Source organism: Neopelma chrysocephalum, unplaced genomic scaffold, assembly GCF_003984885.1.
Source record: "Neopelma chrysocephalum unplaced genomic scaffold, ASM398488v2 Primary Assembly neopelma1_42, whole genome shotgun sequence".
NCBI lineage: Eukaryota > Metazoa > Chordata > Aves > Passeriformes > Pipridae > Neopelma > Neopelma chrysocephalum.
In genome coordinates this window covers 8767218-8772883 of record NW_020897700.1, presented here as the reverse complement: position 1 = coordinate 8772883, position 5666 = coordinate 8767218, and the positions used below count along the sequence as shown (strand labels likewise).

General features: G+C 37.3%; 1 long non-coding RNA gene across 1 annotated transcript; it reads right to left on the bottom strand.

The window, feature by feature from the left end:
• Window positions 1-1341: 1341 nt before the first annotated feature.
• On the bottom strand, window positions 1342-5198 carry LOC113964405. Its single transcript, XR_003533182.1, has 3 exons — window positions 4938-5198; window positions 4090-4127; window positions 1342-1553 (listed from the first exon to the last, which is right to left on the bottom strand). It is a non-coding gene; the product is annotated as an uncharacterized LOC113964405 (long non-coding RNA).
• Between the last annotated feature and the right edge of the window lie 468 nt (window positions 5199-5666).

Genomic DNA, 5666 nt, shown 5'->3' with positions numbered 1-5666 from the left:
ATTTGCTCTTTATCAGGTGCTTCATCTCCTATTCAACTGCCTGAATAACTGGTAAGACCGAGGTGCAATTTTAAATTGAGGCCTTGGCAAAATATGGAATCTGCACATAGCAGGTTCTGTCTCTGTTTAAAGATTGGCTCTATTAAAAAAATTTAAAAACCATGAGCACATAATGATGTTGAAACTGTTTATTTTTGCCTTGAATAGCAAAAATTAGGAGAGGCACTGGGTACAAGCTCCTGAACCAAAGCCAGGCATGAGAACACTTAGTAATGAGAGGGCAGTAAGCTCATTCCTCGAAGGTACTCCTTATGTTTTCAGCAAAATGGCCAAGTTCCTACTGAAGGCTTAATTGCATCAACCAAAAGCAACTAAGTAAGATATCCGAGTTGAAGTCATCTAACTCAAGGCTCTAAAACATGCTGATAGATACCATTATGTATCTGGATCACTCCATGGGAAATAACTGAAGCAATAATTGTGATATTGCTATTTCTGCTATGCTTTTGAACCATGTAGGCAGATATTTAATGGAGTGTTATGAGTTTCAGTTGAAGGTGCTGCTGCTGTCAACAACTCCATTAAAACAGACTGTATAATAGCTTTGTCATAGTTTTATGTCAGTGTATCATTTCAAGCAGTTCTCTTTTTAAATCTTAAATAAAGCCCATTAGAGATCACCACTTGAGCTTTTATGCTTGGAAAGATCATGAAACGGCTGACTGGACTTCCAATAGCTCTAAATAAATGGCACGCATAACTTCTCTCAGTTGTCTCTCATTACTTCCTGTTCATGCCTTAAAAATACTAAATTTCTTCTAAGTCTTATTTTTCACTAGATCCCTTTATTTTGTTTGATGCTTGTACCTTCTTCACCCCAGGTCTCCCTGTGGGTGTGTGTCCCTGGGATTAGATTTTTTACTCCAGAGTGGAATGATCATCATCTACTTCAGCTGGGAAAAGCGGGGGCATATTCACAAATAGTCATACTTAAAACCTGAGTCCCATGTAAAGAGAGCACTGTTTACTAAAGATGACACACGACAAAGCCTAATTTCAAACGGATCATGCCATTCTATTAATGAGTGCCCAACATTCCTGCTTATTTCCAGAACATATAAGCAGAAACTAATATATTTGTGTCATTCCTTAAAGTGGTAAAAACCTGGCAGGATGACCAACCACAGTGAAAAGACACGAGTGGAAGACAATGATGTGAAAGTAATTTTGTTTAAAAAGATAACTCAAAGTAATTTTTACAAACATTTTAAATCCTTGACTTATCAGCAGAAGCACAAAATCCATTAACTTATTCTTTGCATTTCATGAAGTTACCTTATCAGCATTAGCCAGCTTCCTCATTTTTCCTTTCTGAGCAAGAGATTCGGTAGAAGGACTTGATGATTGTTGATTGTACCATTCATGTAATAACAAAAGAGGAACACATTTGGGAGTTTACTCATTTTCCATCATGACTCCAAACCCAATTCTTCTGCCATCATATATAATTGTTAGCAGTACAAATCTGGCTCATTTTTCAGCCATTTTTAAACCTAAAATTTAGAAAAATAGTAATTTTAAGTGCCTGTCAGATAAACACAACTAATATTAATTTGATATTAGTCTTAAGGAATAGCACCTTTAATGATTATTTAATATAGTACAATAATCAATGACAAAAACCCCTAGGCTTTGAAGAGAGTAAGATTAACATGTCACTAATTTTGCACTATTGAGAAAAAAACCCAACGAAATCTTGTGAGATGAATAAATAGGAATTCTGTTTTAAGATTTGTTGAGTAATTATATGCTATTCAGTTTAGGAAACCACTCTTAAAGGTGGAGAGAGTTCAAATAAGCAACAACATAGAGAAGAGGCGTAGAAGATAATGACTTCTAATGATAGAACAGAGCCTAGAAAGCACTAATCCCCAATAATGTGAAAGTTTGCTTCCAAAAGCAAAGGGACAGGACAATAACTAATGTCCTTTGGATGGAGCACTGGAAGTTTAAATAAGACACTAGGGAGAAAATAAAACAAAAAAAATGAGCTGTCCAACCATAGTGACAGTGAAACACTGGAATATATTACTTTGGAAAGTAAAGATCTCCAGTGACAAAGATGCTACAAGACAGGCTATACAATCATGTTGGTATTAGTTTAATTGTAACTGATCCTGCCTTTGGGCAAGGGGAAATGGATTGGATCAGGAGTTCTTGAGCTGTGGGAAGACACTGACATACCCTTGGAGCCCCAGGCAAAGCTCCAGGAGAATTTAGTCTTATATTTCTCCTTCCTACCTATTCCCCTAAAATTTCTCTCTGAAAATCATTTGAAGAATGTTGAATTTGCTCTCAGGACAGGAAGGGTGCAGAGCCATCAGATTTGCCCTGCCTAGGGGCACATTTGGAGCATCTCCAGTGGCCACCTGGGGGGGCACTTGTTGCATGTTCATTGGACTCCCCTGGTAAGAGTGAGCTGAACTGTGTTGAAGTTTATGCTACCCCAGTGGCACAAAGTGCATGGGAGAGGCTGACCTTTCTCTTCCTAGTGAAATCCAGATCCACAACTGAAGAACATCAAAAGGCATAGGATGTGAGGAATGGTGCAATTTCCTAGGGGCATCAAGACTTGGATCAGGCAGAGGAAGCTTCTAATGATACCTGTCAATTCAGGCAGTAGCTGCAGAACACAACTACCCAGGGACAAGATTCTAGGTGTTGTACAGAAGCACCACCTATTTGATGGACTGAAAATAGGGACGTTTGTATATATGAAGGGCCTATCCTATTACAGTAGAAAGACAGACCCAATAATAATAAATTTCAGTACCATTGAAATAAATGACCTCCTAAAAGGATTTCAGCTCTGCTTTCTCCTTGCTCCATGTAATTAATAAATTAATAACTAATTATATTTTTCACACTCATAGAAAATGTGATAGATGTTCAGGTATCTTAAGCAGCAAACCTGGATATATGCTTTGAATTGGTTTCTACCTATTCCAGAAACACTGGAATAATACTTCACATTATTTTCTTTGGTAAGTGTTAATTTTTGGTAGAAGACACTGGCAAAATGAGTACATGAATTTTTAGCATCTAGAGAACATATTCAGTAAGTAATCCTTGATGTGCTGATCATTTCTGAGTAGTTTCCTGCAAATATTCACCATCCAAACTTTTGGTTATTTTTATAAATACCACATCTAGAAATTGTTTTCAACATGAAAAGACCCTTTAAACCTACAAAAAGTAAGTTGCATTCCAGTTTCTAAGTTCCATGGTATGATACAGTCAATTTTCTCTTCTTCAGTGTACCTATTGTAGGTCAAGGCAGTTATGTATAGAAAGAGGATAGATGTGTTGGTTTCAAGAAGAAGGAGTTGGCACAAGGCTTGCAAACAACTCAGAGAAATGGTGCACGTGGTATGAACCCACTGTGACCTAAGGAGCAGCAGATCATGTTGCACGTCACAAGCTCAAGAACTTTTCTACAGATTTATGTCAGCACTTTTCTTTTTATCTCATCTATATCTAATTAAAAATATGTACCCTTCTCTCAGTCTTTGCATGTTTATTTATGTAAGTAGTTAAGTGGCACTGATGGTCAATGAAACATAAAATCAAAAGGAGCTCTAGGCATAAGTCCCTTCATATGGTTATATAAATTATTGTATATGTATATGCACTTGTCATAACTTCTCCAGCTGATCTGTCTGTTGACCCAATGCAGTGATGACTAAAAAAAATCAAAGTAAGTCATCTCAAATGAACACAGGGCTGAGACTATCTACAGTATGTCAGATGGGAAACTATTCAGAGTAAGGCCAAACACAGTCCCCCACTTATACTTCATATATGCAGGTGACAGTTAATACCAAAGATTATTAATGAATGTTGCAAAGTTGTGGGAAAAAAAAGAAATTCTGGTTACAACACAATGAAACTGTAAAATTCTTATTACAATTTAAAACTTGATCTTTAGGAAGAAAAATCATATATTTCCTGATTAGAAATTTAGTCATCAGCGTAAGTTAAGAAATCAAAAGGTGGACTTAATTATGGTCACGACCATGGAACACTTACCTGTTTGAGACCTTCCTCATACCAGATCATAATGGAAACTATGGAGAGAAACCAAAGTTGGACAGAATAGCTTCTCAAATTTCTAACAATTCTTACATAACATATGCATTAGTAAGCAGAATAATATTTTGTGAGATGAAGCTATATAAACTTGATACATTAGGATTCTCATCTTTTCATCTTCACTAAGCACAAAAGATGCACAATATACCTAATAGGTGATCACCACAAATTTAAGGCTTCTGGAAAACCTGCTTCTTTCTCATCTTTTGTATATTGTAAGCAGGTGGTGACAGACTGCATCTTAAGTAACTACTGTGAACAGCAATGGTAGAATAAATTCCTTGCATTTAATCAGAAGTCAAAACATGCTGTTTGCAGCTCCAGACTTCAGGAGGTGAATGGAAGTAGTGAGGAAAATTGTCACTATGCCTACCTTCCATTCACCCCGGACTGTCCATTTGCCCAGGACTGTCCTGTCAGTGAACAAAACTTAGGGGTGATAGGTGGAAAAAAATATTGGGAACCACTGATTTAGACTGATGTGCAGAGAGATGGTAATGCTACTGAAACAGTATTTAAGTGAGGAGAGCGACAACCCCTCCTTCCCACTTCTCAGGCAGCTAGGGTCACTAATTCTTGCAGTTCAAGGAATATAATAATTGCACATCAGTCTGGTCTTCATCTCTGACCTCCCTGCTTCAAGACAAGGACACTCTGGCTTTAAGGAAGGTTACAGTGACCTCCTTTAGTTATTCTAGTAATTCATATTTCAGTGCAAATCCATGGCTTGGACAACTGATGTTTCAGCTTCAGCTCTGCAGTGCTACAGAATTTAAAGTTGTCACCTGTCTCTCCTTTGCTCCATTCTTCTTTTGGGTGGAGTCTGCTGGTACAGGTGGCCTTTGACAGAAGACGGCCTGCCAGAATAGGTTGCTCAGGAGTTGCCTTTGTATTGCAGCTTATCCAATCCTTTACAAACCCAGCCTCCAAATTCCCAATGACAAAAAGTTCCCTGGCAAAACATCAGGATTCTTTGATATCACATGAACTATGTTCTGGGAACAGCACCAAAAGATCTTATCCAAACATTTCTCACAGACCTCACAAATGCTAGAGAAAACCAACTCAGTCCAACAGGCACAGGGAAGAATGAGTTGCGTCTTTCTGCTCCAGTGAGGCCTTTATTACTGTTAGAGAGTTTTATCCACAGAAAGCAACTTCTTTTGTCTCCCTCCATTTCTGGAAAACAGGGCCTTAGCTCACAGTTCGTAGCTTTGAAACTAAGAAGTAAAGCTGACCTTAACCAGACTTAAAGTTTCCACTTAGAAACACAATATACTGTAAAGAATTGCTTATTTTCAGATGTTAACTTTATTTAGAGACTTCCACAAGTATCTGATGGATTTTAAGAGAATTACCTTTATGCTAACAACTATTGTGACTCAAGAAAATAAAAGAAATTAAGATGGTTGACTGAACAATCATTCTAATTAAAAGTATTTAGCAGTTAGTTTTATGGAGCACAAACATATAATTTTTTTCTATACATAAAACTTTGTGGATGATGCAGTCAG